The 15,769-nt window shown below is 49.2% G+C and overlaps 1 protein-coding gene across 1 annotated transcript in view; it reads right to left on the bottom strand.

Moving 5' to 3' along the window:
- Positions 1 to 15,769, bottom strand: part of LOC137536763 (heparan-alpha-glucosaminide N-acetyltransferase-like) — a 582,763-nt gene that overhangs the window by 277,581 nt on the left and 289,413 nt on the right. The gene's annotated exons all lie outside the window — the stretch shown is intronic.

Below are 15,769 nucleotides of genomic sequence, written 5' to 3'. Positions count from 1 at the left end.
CTCTTCCACTTCTTCCCAGACACACAACCTCCACTTTGCAGCAGTGAACAGTAAACTGACTTCTGCGCCAAATCCTCCAGAAGCAATTTACAATGAGCAGATGGAAGGACTGCTAGTCTGTGTGGAGGCTAGTGATGCTCAAATACCCCTTTTCAAAATTCGAGTTAGGTCGAATTCGAATAGTAAATTATTCGAGGTCAGTCGAATATTCGAGTCGAATAATTTTTACTATTCGATTCGACCTCGGACTTCGAGCTCACTATTCGAGTCGGTATTCGAGCTCACTATTCGAGCTGACTATTCGAATTGGCCTTAAATAGCTTCCAACACTTGTTTTGAGGGTGAATGATGCAAGAAACATCTTTTTTTCCAAGTAACAACAGCAAGTGATTATGTGGGGATGTTCCTTTAAAAAAAAAATGTGGAAAGATAAGTTGTGTCCTTAATTTTGTTCAGTCCTCCTCCTCCTCCTCCTCCTCCTCCTCCTCCTCCTCCTCCTCCTCCTCCTCCGCCTCCTCCTCCTCCTTCTCCGCCTCCTCCTCCTCCTCCTCCGCCTCCTCCTCCTCCTCCTCCTCCTCCTCCTCCTCCTCCTCCTCCTCCTCACATATTTCTCTTTTCAATTTTTTTTTTAAAGAAATGCAGCTATTTTTGAGCGTAACAAATAGCTGGTGGGCACACGCATGTTGGAAGCGCCATTGTATGTGCTCCCTGGCAGTGGAAACACAAAGACAGCAGGAGGTAAATTCAGCAGCAGGAGGAGGAGGATGAGTGTGTGGCAGCAGGCAGTCAATGAGGCAGGCAGCTCGCCGTGACATAATAGCCCTGGTACCTAGTGGTGATACCAGGGCTGTAAATAAACACAACAGGAGGTCCCAGACAGCGGTCGTGCAGCCCACATTGTGTCCAATACACAACTGGGACAACACAGTTTTCAACCCGGGCACCTCAGAAAAATTAAACCTTTTTTTTTTTTTTAATGGTTTGTTTGGTTTTGGTTTTGCAACCAATATAGCTATTGTTTGACGTAATAGCTGGTGGCAGAGTGGCAGCAGAAGAAGGTAATTCTGTGTACCCTGGCAGTGGGAAACACAGACAGACAGCAACAGCAGCAGGAGGAATGGAGGAGTAATGTGAGCAGCTATTGTTTGACGTAATAGCTGGTGGCAGAGTGGCAGCAGAAGGTAAATCATCTGTGTAGTGTACCCTGGCAGTGGGAAACACAGACAGACAGCAGCAGCAGCAGCAGGAGGAGGTATGGAGGAGTAGTGTGAGTGTGGCAGCAGGTAGGCAGCGTGACATAATAGCCCTGGTACCTAGCGGTCATACCAGGGCTGTAAATAAACACAACAGGAGGTCCCAGACAGCGGTCGTGCAGCCCACATTGTGTCCAATACACAACTGGGACAACACAGTTTTCAACCCGGGCACCTCAGAAAAATTAAACCTTTTTTTTTTTTTTAATGGTTTGTTTGGTTTTGGTTTTGCAACCAATATAGCTATTGTTTGACGTAATAGCTGGTGGCAGAGTGGCAGCAGAAGAAGGTAATTCTGTGTACCCTGGCAGTGGGAAACACAGACAGACAGCAGCAGCAGGAGGAGGAATGGAGGAGTAGGCGAGCAGCTATTGTTTGACGTAATAGCTGGTGGCAGAGTGGCAGCAGAAGGTAAATCATCTGTGTACCCTGGCAGTGGGAAACACAGACAGACAGCAGCAGGAGAAGGTATGGAGGAGCAGTGTGAGTGTGGCAGCAGGTAGGCAGCGTGACATAATAGCCCTGGTACCTAGCGGTGATACCAGGGCTGTAAATAAACACAACAGGAGGTCCCAGACAGCGGTCGTGCAGCCCACATTGTGTCCAATACACAACTGGGACAACACAGTTTTCAACCCGGGCACCTCAGAAAAATTAAACCTTTTTTTTTTTTTATGGTTTTTTGGTTTTTGGTTTTACAACCAATATAGCTATTGTTTGACGTAATAGCTGGTGGCAGAGTGGCAGCAGAAGAAGGTAATTCTGTGTACCCTGGCAGTGGGAAACACAGACAGACAGCAGAAGGGCAGTACACAGCAGCCCACTGTAGGTGTAAAATGTGTGGCTGCAGGCGACGTAATAGTCAAAGTGAACCAGGCTGGCTTAGTGAGCAGGAGCCAGGAGGTGGTAAAGGGTGGTAAGGCACATTAACGATGGTTCCGGCAGCCAGTTCATGTCCCCCTCTCGCCGACAACAGGGGCCAGGAACTCGCCTTCCACCCACGCCTGGTTCATCTTGAGAAACGTCAGTCTGTCCACAGACTTGTGAGACAGACGTGAGCGTTTCTCGGTGACCACGCCACCAGCTGCACTGAAGCAGCGCTCGGACAGCACGCTGGAAGGGGGGCAGGACAGCACTTCCAGGGCGTACTGCGCCAGCTCGCTCCAGATCTCCATGCGCTTGACCCAATACTCCATGGGATCAACAGGGGCATCGCTGTCAAGCCTGCTGTACGACCCCATGTAGTCAGCCACCATGCGGGTCAGGCGCTGGCTGTGACCGGAGGAGGATGCTGCTGCATGCATCTCCTCTCTAGTCACTGCTGCCGGAGCCTCTACAGTCCTGTAGAGCTCGTGGCTGAGAGACAGCAGGTCTGTGGGGCGCTTGCTGCTGCTGGATGCAGGCACCTGCTGCTGCCTCTGTGCTGGCTGCTGGACAGTGGGGGTGGAAGGCTGGGGGAAGGCTTCCTCCAAGCGCTCAACAAGGGCCTGCTGCAAGCTCCTTATTTGTTGCGCTGGGTCTCCTCCTGCAGGCGGCAGGAACTGGCTCAACTTCCCCTTGAGGCGTGGGTCCAACATCATGCTGATCCAGATGTCCTCCCTCTGCTTCATCTGGATCACCCTGGGGTCCCTGCGCAGGCACGTCAGCATGTGCGCTGCCATTGGGAAGAGGCGGGCCACGTCTGCTGGCACATCGACGTCAGTGCTGTCCTCATCCTCCTCCTCTGCCGCCTCATCCTCTCTCCACCCCCGCACCAACTCAGCTGCGCTGTGCTGATCCCCCTCATCAGCAGCCAGGTCAGGGACCTCCACCAAGTCCTCCTCCTCCTCCCCCTCAGAGGTGGACTGCGCAGCTGGTTGCCGCTCCTGCTGGTCCAAGGCTGCCGCTCCCTGTTCCAGCAAAGCATCGAGGGCCCTGTTCAGCAGAGAAACCAGGGGCACCCACTCGCAGACCATAGCATGGTCCCTGCTCACCATGTTTGTGGCCTGCAGGAAGGGAGCCAGCACAAAGCACACCTGCTGCATGTGCCTCCAGTCATCATCGGGGACGATGGACGGGATGTTGCTGGTCTTGTCCCTTCTCTGAGCGGCGGAAACAGTGGCCAGGGCAAGGTACTGTTTGACAGCGCGCCTCTGTTCAACTAGACGCTCCAACATCGCCAGGGTGGAGTTCCAGCGAGTCGGAACGTCAAGGATCAGCCGATGGCGTGGCAGATCCAGCTCCTTTTGCACATCTTCCAGGCTCGCACAGGCTGCAGCCGAGCGCCGGAAGTGACGCACAACATTCCTTGCCGTTTCCAGCAGTTCGCCCATCCCCTGGTAGGTGCGCAGGAACTTCTGCACCACCAGGTTCAGCACGTGGGCAAGACAGGGGATGTGGGTCAGGTTTCCCCTGTCTATTGCGGCAACCAGATTGGCCCCATTGTCGGCCACCACCTCTCCGACTCTGAGGCCTCTGGGGGTCAGCCAAATCCTCTCCTGCTCCTGGAGTTTGGCCAACACATGGGTTGCCGTCAGCTTGGTCTTCCCAAGGCTGACCAAGTGCAGCAGCGCTTGGCAGTGGCGGGCCTTCACGCTGCTGCTGAGGCGGGGGGTTTGGCCAGGTGTGCCGGAGGATGGCAGAGGATCGGAGGAACCTGCTGCAGTTCCCCTGACCCTGCGGGGTGGCACCACCCACTGTGTTGCTGCTGCTGCTGTGCCCGCTGCTGCTCTCCCATCCTCACCCCCTTCCACCAAGCTGACCCAGTGGACAGTGAAGGACAGGTAGCGGCCTGTCCCGAAGCGGCTGCTCCAGGAGTCCATGGTGACGTGGACCCTTTCACCAACCGCGTGCTCCAGCCCTCGCTCCACATTGGCCATCACAAAGCGGTGCAGTGCAGGAATGGCCTTGCGGGCAAAGAAGTGTCTGCTGGGGAGCTGCCAGTCTGGGGCTGCGCAAGCAAGCAGCGCACGAATGTCACTCCCCTCCTGCACGAGCGTGTACGGCAGGAGTTGGGAGCACATGGCCCGTGCCAGCAAGCCGTTCAGCTGCCGCACGCGACGGCTGCTGGGAGCCAGAGCCCTAACCACCTCCTGGAAGGACTCGCTCAAAAGGCTCTGGCGTGGCCTTTTGCTGACACGGGAATCAGCAGACACAGCAGAGGAGGCCACTGAGGACTGGCTGCCAGAACAGGCCTCAGTGTCGGCGGCAGGAGTTGCAGAGGGGGGAGGAGCAGTGCGTTTCCGCACTCCTGCTGGTGCTGCTGGAGGAGCAGGAGGGCGGGTGGCTGCTGTTGCTGCTGCTGCTGCTGAAGGCTGTGCAGTGATGGGTGTGGTGCCACTGCCAGCACCAGATGCCTTCAGCCTCTGGAACTCCTCATGCTGGTGGAAATGTTTAGCCGCAAGGTGGTTGATGAGCGAGCTGGTGCAGAACTTTAAGGGGTCTGCACCTCTGCTCAACTTCCGCTGACAGTGGTTGCAAGTGGCGTACTTGCTGTACACAGTGGGCATGGTGAAATATCGCCAGATTGGTGACTTAAACATCCCCCTACGGCATGGAAGCGCTGCTGCCTGTCTCCCTGTGGTGGTTGGGGGGGGGGGCTTGGGTGCGGCTGGTGGTGGTACTGGCAGATGCTGCTGCTGCTGAGCCTGAGACACCAGCAGGCTGTGGGACCTGCCTACTGCTGCTGCCAATGCTTGCAATGATGCGCCTCCTTGCAAGGCCAACAAGAGCATCCTCCTCCTCCTCCTCAGAGCTGCTGAGGACGACATCCCCTGGAGGTGGTGGCACCCAGTCTCTGTCTGTCACCGGGTCATCATCATCCTCCCCCTCCTGAAACATGTCCTGCTGGGATGAGGACCCCCCAAACTCCTCTCCTGATGCATGGATGGGCTGCTTGACTGTCGCCACAGTCTTGCTGTCCAATCCCTCATCCCCCAAAGTGCCCATCAGCATCTCCTCCTCAAAATCGCCAACAACAGCAGACAATTGACTCATGATGCCTGGGGTCAAAAGACTGCTGAATGACAGGTCGCCAACTGACGGTGAACTGGCCTCCTCCCCAGGCCCTGCTGGGCGGCTGCTGCGAACAGGGGTGGTGGTGGTGGTGGTGGTGGTGGTGGTGAGGGTGGAGGCCTCGGATGCAGAGCTGATGGCGGGCTGCTCATCCTCCGTCATGAGTTGCACCACAGTGTCTGCATCCTTTTCCTCAATGGGACGTTTCCGACCCGGCTGGAGGAAAATGGGAGCAGGTGCTACACGCTGCTGCTGCTGTGTCTCTGCAGCGTGAGTTGCAGATGCTCCTGCTGGGCGGCGCCCAAGGCGTCCACGGCCAGTGGCTATGGGAGGAATGTTAGCCACTGACGCTGCTGCTGCTGCTGCGGAACTGTGCATGGTGGCGCGGCCGCGGCTTGCCACAATGCTGCTCCCTCTCCTCCTGATTCCCTTGCTGCCCTTGCCCTTGCCCAAACCGCGCTGGCTGCCACTTCCAGACATCTTCAATGTTTTGGGCGTATAGACAAAAGTTTTTTAAAAGGGCGGGTGAAAAGTGGGGTACTTTAATGGAGTGGGTTGGTTGGTGAGGTGACTGAGTGAGTGTCCCCTAGTACAGTAAGTAAGTAGTAACAGTGTTAAGCTTGGGGGTGTAATCTCCACAGTCAGCATACAACACATAAGCTGACGTGAAGGAGGTACACACACCAGCACAAGGGATCAGGATATCCCCAGTTTAGTGGAGGAGAGGACTGACTCCAATAGGAGATTGTGGTGCACAGAGCCGGTGCAGATCTGAACAGCCACAAACACTTTCGTAATAACGTCTCAGCGCAAAGTAGCGCTGAGCGCATAAACCAGGACTGAGGAGATCAGGACAGGTAGACAGAATGAACGCTTGCTAGCTAGCGATTACTTAGCGACAGCAAGCGTCCAAAACCAGACAGACTGGAATGAGGCAGCCAATGCGTTGCGGCGATGGCGTGCCTCACAAAGACAGGACAGGAGAGACAGGAAATAGCAGGATCGAGATAGATGAACGTAACACAGATAAATATACAATAAGTATGTTTTCCTAGCGTATTACAATTACAGCTATCAATGAAACTATTCGTAACGTCTGACTAACATATGTATATATTGGCAATGAACCGATATATGACATAAGCAGGAACTCTGACTAAGACTGAAGTAATACAGGGAACAGGACTCAGAAGGATTCGCTATCTCTTCGCAGAGATGAACGCAATCCACAAACAGGACCAGGAACAGGATTCAGAAGGATCCGTTATCTCCTCGCAGAGATGAACGCAATCCACAAACAGGACCAGGAACAGGATAACTAGCTCAGCACGGGTGTTCACGATACGCGCAAACTACCAAAACGTGCTGGAAAACTGACTAACTGAACACAGGAAATAAACAGTTCGTGTACGTATATATCAGCGACACTGATATATTAACGTAACACGAATACAAGGAAAATAACAAAATGCGCAAGTATGCGTATATATTGGCGATGAACCAATATATGACACAAGACAAGCAAGTAGCAACTTCTAGAACAAGAGCAGAACTAGGAGGACTCGCTGACCCCTTCGCAGGAGTCAGCGCAGTCCACACGGACCAGGAACGAGGTGGGGCACGAGCAGAGTAACAGATAGAGTCTGAAACTATGATAGCCCATGAGGCATTGCAGGAAGCAGTTCTTTATACTGAGGTCATCCAATGGGAGCAGACCTGCAGATTCCCACCCAAGTGAATGGTAATTAATCACAGGCTGACAGCAGGAAAAGGCAGACAATGATATGCAGCCTGCAGGAAAGGGACCGCCCCTCCACTGCAGCAGACAATGTTTGTTTACACAAAAGCATATTAAACTGTCATTAACTTCAGAGCGACTGCAGATGGAATCAGCAACTAGTTTAAGTGCAAACCAAACTATGCAAGCAAATGCATGTAATGACATTAGAACTGCTTGGTTTGCAATACCACTGCAGTCAGCAGAAAACGCTGCAGAAGCGATCATAACAGTACCCCCTCCCTTAAACGCGGCCTCTGGACGCCTATGAAAACTGACATATTTCTCCTGAACCACCCAAACCAAAAAATCAGAAGTGGGAAATCCAGCAAACTGATCTGACTGAAAATTCATGAAGGTCGGATCCGTCCGACAAAACCAAATTCCCGAATCAGTCTCACCAAAACTAGACCAATTGGAACCAGAACCTACCGAACCATGCCCGTCAGCACTACAAGCCTCAGTGTGATACCCATCAGAACCACGACTTCCAGAGAAAAGCCCCCAGAAACTCTCTGAGCGATACCCACCGCCTTCTCGGGACTGTCCAAAAACGCCAAAGCCTTTACAATGCCCACCGGAACTGTCCCCACCAACACAAAACCCACCGTTGAACCAGTCCAAGGTACCAGGACAAGTTTCCTCAGAGATCTCCCAGAACACTTGGAAGCTCCAAAGAGATCCCCACAGGTCAGAACGCCCCTTAGGTTCACATGGAGAACCATCAAGAACCCCTATGGAACCCAGGGCAACTCTAGAGTCAGGGTCACAAGGACAAACATCAAGATCAGGGTTTTTAGGGACCAGAACCATCTCCGGGCATGCAGGCCAACCGGCAACATCAGAACATGTCTCCACTAGGGAAGCGTGTGAGCACGCCAACACAGACACACTTGGGCATTCTGGCATACGAAGCACATCTGGGCACACTGGCACAAGAGAGACTTCTGGGCATGTCAAGGAACTGCAAACCTCAAAGTCAGTCAAGGTAGGACCGAAACCAGGACTGGGCAAAAAAAAATCATCATGACTAGACTTCACAGTTACTGGATTGTCACTAAAAAATGCAGGATTAGACTTAGATGTCTCTGATTCCAGCAAAGTTATTAACAAATCATGTTCAGGGGCATTTACAAGACAGGACAAATCTTCTGATGTATGCACCGAACTAGACAGGGTTCCCATAACTTCTTCTGGACTAGACAGAGACTCATCAAATACACTGGATTGGAGCTCATGAAGGGCTGCAAAACAAGTCAGTAGTGCAGCAATCCCCACTGAACTAGGCAAAACTGAGTAACTCACTGGACAGGAAGGGGACTCAGGAACTTCTGCCACACCGGCCAGAGAACCAGAATTTTCCAGGATACAGGGCTGGGTTTCAGAAACACTCATTAACCCGGACTGAAATTCTGAGATTTCTATTATTTTTTCCAGCGAGTCAGAATTATATATGTTACAGGGCAAGACTTTTGAAACATTCAGAGGACAGGGCTGGAGTTCCACGGCTGTTACAACACTGGAGAGGGACTCAACAACATTGGTTAAATCAGACTGTGTACAGGGCAAGGTATCTGACACACTTGCTGACGAGGACAATATTTCAATGGCTTCTGCTTCGCTGGGCAGAAATTCATCAAGTTTTATTAGAGCAGACTGTAATTCCAAAACAGCTGCTAGACAAGTGAATATTACTGTAACACCAACTGAGGTAAGCAGTGCCTCAGACTGTTCTGCTAGAGGGTTTGAAGTATCCCAAGTACTGGGTGAAGCATAAGACTCTGTGACCACAGCTTCACTGGACAGGATCACCGAACAGTCCACACTGCAGGGCAAAACCATGGAAGCACCTGCTGGACAGCATAATGATTCTGTGACCTGAGTTTCATTGGAGAGATCTACTGCACAATTCATGGTACAGGGCAAGTTCACTGGAACATTTTCTGAACACGGTAATAATTCTGCGATTTCGGACTCACATAGCAGACGCTGTGAGTTATTCATGAGACTAGAGTGAGGTGTAGAAACAGGAAGATCAAAACACAATGTTTGCGCATCTAAATCACCATTCAATTGTGAAATTGGAAAATTCAGATGTTGGGGTTCTGAGATTTCTGGACAGGATTGCTGGGACTCAGAAACTGATGTAGTGCATCTATTGGCATCTGCTGGATCAGACAGGAGTTGAACTTTATTAACACAGGTAATTTCTGCAGAAGTATTTGCAGAGACAGGCAAGATTTTTCTGGTGTCTGTTTCACTGAACAAAGACTCGTGAGTACTGGCTAAGCTGGACTCAGAAGTCAGCAGGACCTCTGGGTCCTCTGCTGAGAAATTTGTGCATGGCAAGATTAAGGAAGTATTAGTAATTTCTGTCTTACTGGGAAGTAACACTGAGTTATCCATGGTACAGGGTGGAATTACAGGAACTTCAATTTCACACAAAAGGAGCTCTGAATCACTCGCTGAATCAGCCAAAGGTGCTGAAGCAGGCGAGTCCTCAGGAACTGAGGAAGTGGAACAATCTCCACTAGACAGTGTGTCTTCCCTGGTATCAACTGATTGAATCGCATAAAAATCGTCCAGAATCATTCTCCACACATCGATCAATGGAGCCACAAAGTCATACCCACACACACCGGTTTTTATTAGGTTATAGGCAGACTTAATGCATGCATTCAATACTAATTCACTCTTTGCACTGTAAAACTGACAAAATGAACTTGCATCTTTCTTCCATTCATAGACCAGGGCTTCCATCTCTCCTTTCTCAAATGGAGGATCCCATGCATATTTAACAGCTGAGCATTCCGGCTGATCATAGTTTGCAAATGTGTTAGTGGCAGAAACATACATTGGGTTATTTAGCAGGTGATTGGCCGATTTCTTATTCCTAAGGATCTCCAATACCTGTAGCAAGCGTTGAACTGTAGTGTATGCAAATTTCCCTTGCTGCACGAATAAATTGATCTGTTCAATACTCTGTAATATATCTTCATAATCATATTCAGATAATTCATTTAAACAAGAACTTTTATTTTCCCTGGCTAGCAATGAAAGTTCATTAGTAGTTTCATAGGTCCATTTGACTCCCCTGAATGGTGACTGAATTTCATTATCTGCTACTGGCGGAGTCTCATTACAGATCTGATGCGCAGTCGCTAAGGGCAACGACTCCGCTGATTGTAACGCCTTTCTTTTGGAGCGTTTACGTTTGGCTTTAGACCCTGCTGCCTTAGCAGAAGAAAAGTTATCAGAACAATTATCTGCTTGCTGATTATTTTTGTAGGCAGTAGAAGGAGCAGCTGATTGACAAGCTGCCAGGAGCTTATCAAAAGGGCTAGGCAAATCGGTTTTGCGCAGCCAGTTATGGATCACAAACGCTAGAAATTCCAGTGGTCTTTCTTTTAAATTGGTATGATCTAAGACATCGTAGGCCCACTGAAACAATCTTCCCTTAAATAAAACATAAACTAGCTGGGAGGCCCACGTTGAAACAGGAGTAGCCTGGAGCTCGGGATTAGCCAGGAACCTGGTACATTCAGAAAAAAACTCATTTTCTGTTTCAGAATTGAGCTTCTCAAATTTCTTAAAGGAACAGGAACCATAACAAACAGTGTCATTTTTGCTGGGAACCCCCCCCACAATGGGGATTGGTAATGGGGCTATCATAATGTTAAGCTTGGGGGTGTAATCTCCACAGTCAGCATACAACACATAAGCTGACGTGAAGGAGGTACACACACCAGCACAAGGGATCAGGATATCCCCAGTTTAGTGGAGGAGAGGACTGACTCCAATAGGAGATTGTGGTGCACAGAGCCGGTGCAGATCTGAACAGCCACAAACACTTTCGTAATAACGTCTCAGCGCAAAGTAGCGCTGAGCGCATAAACCAGGACTGAGGAGATCAGGACAGGTAGACAGAATGAACGCTTGCTAGCTAGCGATTACTTAGCGACAGCAAGCGTCCAAAACCAGACAGACTGGAATGAGGCAGCCAATGCGTTGCGGCGATGGCGTGCCTCACAAAGACAGGACAGGAGAGACAGGAAATAGCAGGATCGAGATAGATGAACGTAACACAGATAAATATACAATAAGTATGTTTTCCTAGCGTATTACAATTACAGCTATCAATGAAACTATTCGTAACGTCTGACTAACATATGTATATATTGGCAATGAACCGATATATGACATAAGCAGGAACTCTGACTAAGACTGAAGTAATACAGGGAACAGGACTCAGAAGGATTCGCTATCTCTTCGCAGAGATGAACGCAATCCACAAACAGGACCAGGAACAGGATTCAGAAGGATCCGTTATCTCCTCGCAGAGATGAACGCAATCCACAAACAGGACCAGGAACAGGATAACTAGCTCAGCACGGGTGTTCACGATACGCGCAAACTACCAAAACGTGCTGGAAAACTGACTAACTGAACACAGGAAATAAACAGTTCGTGTACGTATATATCAGCGACACTGATATATTAACGTAACACGAATACAAGGAAAATAACAAAATGCGCAAGTATGCGTATATATTGGCGATGAACCAATATATGACACAAGACAAGCAAGTAGCAACTTCTAGAACAAGAGCAGAACTAGGAGGACTCGCTGACCCCTTCGCAGGAGTCAGCGCAGTCCACACGGACCAGGAACGAGGTGGGGCACGAGCAGAGTAACAGATAGAGTCTGAAACTATGATAGCCCATGAGGCATTGCAGGAAGCAGTTCTTTATACTGAGGTCATCCAATGGGAGCAGACCTGCAGATTCCCACACAAGTGAATGGTAATTAATCACAGGCTGACAGCAGGAAAAGGCAGACAATGATATGCAGCCTGCAGGAAAGGGACCGCCCCTCCACTGCAGCAGACAATGTTTGTTTACACAAAAGCATATTAAACTGTCATTAACTTCAGAGCGACTGCAGATGGAATCAGCAACTAGTTTAAGTGCAAACCAAACTATGCAAGCAAATGCATGTAATGACATTAGAACTGCTTGGTTTGCAATACCACTGCAGTCAGCAGAAAACGCTGCAGAAGCGATCATAACAAACAGTCAGGAAGTACAACTAGCAGTTACAATAATCAGTAGTAATCACAAGTAAATTTAGTGTGTGTACACTCAGACAGTGAGTGCACGCACGCAGGAGCTAGTAGCCTATGAACACAGTGACTGAGTGTCCTAGACTCCTAGTACAGTAAGAGTAAGTAGTAACAGTAAGTAGAACTAACTAATTACAATAATCAATCAGCGATCAGAAGGAAATGGAGTGTGGGTGTGTGTACACTCAGACAGTGAGTGCAGTGCGCACACGCAGGAGCTAGTAGCCTATATGAACAGTGACAGTGAGTGTCCCTACGGGTACAGTAAGAGTAAGTAGTAAGTAAGTACAACTAACAATAATCTATCAGTAATCAGAAGGAAATAGAGTGTGTGTACACACAGACAGTGAGTGAGTGCACACACGCAGGAGCTAGCTAGTAGCCTATAAACAGTGACAGTCAGTGAGTGTCCTACTCCTAGTACAGTATAACTACAATACTATTAGTAAAGGACAGCAGAAATACTGGTATAGATGAGAGAAATAAACAGAGGACAGCTGCCCACAGAGGCAAGGCCCCCCTGAGGCCTAAACCTGTAAGCTTGCAGCAGCTGCCTGTCTCTAATGTAACACACAAGCTACTAACTAAAATACAATGTCTAACTAACTAACAACAATATAGGTGTGTATAGGAGGTGTATGTGAGCAAAAACGCTAGGTAAATGACCACAATAGAGCTCTTGCTAAGCCAAAGCACAAAGGAGCAACTCTCTCTCTGTACAAGTCTCAGGCAAGCACGGAGAAACGTAACATGGCGGCCGCTATTTATAGGGTAGGGGCTGGCCAGGGTCCCCCTCTGTGATTGGCTGCCGTCAGAGGGCCTGGGAGCCCTCTGATTGGCTCTAAGGACATCAATCTGGGCTATGACGCTATTCGAGCTCGGTACCGAGCTCGAATAGCGCCGGGTTGCTCGAATAGCGCCGGGTTGCTCGAATAGCTCGAATAGTGAATGGGCTATTCGAGTGTACTCGGATAGCCCATTCGAATAGCTCCAGCTATTCGGAGCTCGAATACCGAGCTCGAATAGCTGAAAAAGAGCTCGAATATTCGAGCTACTCGAATATTCGAGCTCTGCTGAGCACCACTGGTGGAGGCCACTGATGAAGCACTCAAAACCTCCACAAGGACAGGACTATGACCAGGGGTGTTGCTAGGATTCTAAGAGATCCTGGACAGTTTTGGGCACTCCAGCCGATTTTTTTAAATCATGTAGCGAGCCTAGGGCTCGCTACATGATAGCTGCTGTGCAGCGGCATCCCCCTACCCTCTTCGATCGCCTCCGGCGATCAGGAAATCCCGTTCAAAGAACGGGATTTCCTGGAGGGCTTCATCGACGTCGTCCACCCCTCAGCGCTGGCTGGCGCTGATAGGCCAGGCTGCGCAAGGGGTCCAGGGGGGGGTGGGTGGGGGGGGGTGGCGCGGCATGGCTGATAGCGGCGAATTGGCGCGGGGCGGCGGCGATTGGTGTGCTAGCTGCGTGCAGCAAAAAAAAAAAAAATAATTATACAAATCGGCCCAGCAGGGCCTGAGAAAACATCCTGCGCGGCTTACCCCGAACTACGGTACGGGGTTATCGCCAGGAAGGTTAACACAAAAAACAACCACCCTAAAAATGCAGCATATCACAAACAGGCAGTGTCACTTAAACATAACTAAGCAGAGTTACCTGGCTTCTGTGCTGGTTGGTCTGGCTTTCTGCTTGGCAGCTGGCCTGCCACCAGGTTATCTGGCAGTTACCCCATAGCATTTCCAGACCTTCTAGTACACCCCCCTCTCATGCTTCCACGGGCCTCCCAATGAGGCACCACAACTCCCAGCATGCCCCCATAGAAGAACCATAGCTCCCAGCATACCTCCATAAAGGTATCCCAGCACCCAGCATGGCACCACTGCACCCAGCATGCCCACATAAAGGCACCACAGCATCTAGCATACCCGCAATTGATGCACCACAGCTCCCAGCATGCCTGCCTTTGAGGCATCACAATTGATCCCGGGCATGTGCCACTGATCTTTGGGGCTAGCAACGCCCCTGACTATGACCTACCATGCACTGATGCTCAGCCCTTATGCTACAATTTGGGGGAACAGAAGGATAAAAGGATGAACAGTTTGAGCCAGTGTCTGAAGTGAGCTCTCTAAACACCATGTCTGAAAAGGGAAACCACAGGGGAAGATCGGAGCCATATCCCAGTGCTTACTGTACACTTGAGTCTGGTCATGAGAAAGAGGTAGTGGAAGATATGCGTAATGCAATTAACAGGGAAGACAATGACCAGCAGGGAAATGGGCAGGTGAAGATAAGGAAAACGTTGCAAAGCAGCAGCATCCTAAGAGAGGCAGCAGGGTATCAGAAAGAAACAGGGTACAAACTAAGCAATGATCAGCTATTAGCCACATCATGCGATCATCATTTTGTCATTAGTGGTATGTAGAAGGCACCCACAAATATAGGTGTGATGTAGGTGGGGCACTTTAAATAAGGTGTACTTACCACTTTTTTTCTTGAAATTTATTTAGTGTGTGGCTGAACCAAAGAGAAGGATATGACCCGAGTACAGACATATTTAAAACATTCTCTACAAGTCTACATATTGGTTGCAAATTTGTCCATTCTTTAAATACTATACTTTGTGTCTTTAGGCGTTGCCCTTGTCTCATGTTTGAGGTCCCTAGAGACTGGAGGTTTGCAGTAACTGCCAAAGACCACTGCTACCGTAGGTCCATTCAAAGACCTCAGTAGTCTGACTTTTCCTTTAGATTTTGGCTTCTCCCAAAACCATGGTCATCTGCTACATGTTATCTAGTGATTGTCTCCTTATATCTATGGATTCCTGAGCACACAGGCAGTTACCCCCTTACACGAGTTATAAGCAGTGTACATAGGGTTAACAGGGTGTATTGCATATGATCACTGCCACCTCTGGGTCCGCGTATTCTGTCAGGATTCAGTAAAAGCCTTCCCATTTTACGTAATCCTTGTCCCAAGAACGGTATAGGATTTGTGTCATAGAAGCAACGTGCTTTTAAGACACTGAACTTTAAAGTGCAATGGTCATTATTACAAGAAGAGTGGATTCTAGATTAATCAAAGTGCTCTATAGCACCTTGTTATTACAATAACGGTGCAAGTATTCCCTTTAGTGCTGCCATTAATGGATTACCCCGTTGTCTTTAATTCTTCCCTTTCATGTTTAAGATTCTCTTCATGTCTATGGCCCAAGTGACTGGTCTGCACAGGCATTGCATCATGAGGCATGCTTCATAGATGTATGCTTTCAATTAATCAATGACTTAGGAAGAGAAAAGTATTGCCAGAAATCTCTTGCTGTAATGTGTGAAATAAATGGCTGCATTGATCTTCCTTTCCTGTAGGCTTACACATGTTTACCATTTCTTTATAATAAAATATGTGTCCAAATATTTTTCAACAGTACGCTTTTTCTAAAAATGTAAAGTAATAAAGCCTCCAAATGACAATCCGTGATTGATGAACTAAACCTAAAAGTCCATCTAAAGGTATGTACCATTTGGTATTCTTAAATACATACCAAATAATTGTTATATTTTATATACTTTTGGGCCACCCCTCTAGGAACATGCTGCAATAAGACTAAGGGCTGG

This window comes from Hyperolius riggenbachi, chromosome 10 (assembly GCF_040937935.1).
Source record: "Hyperolius riggenbachi isolate aHypRig1 chromosome 10, aHypRig1.pri, whole genome shotgun sequence".
Taxonomy (NCBI): Eukaryota; Metazoa; Chordata; class Amphibia; order Anura; family Hyperoliidae; genus Hyperolius; species Hyperolius riggenbachi.
This window is presented reverse-complemented; position numbering and strand designations above follow the sequence as displayed.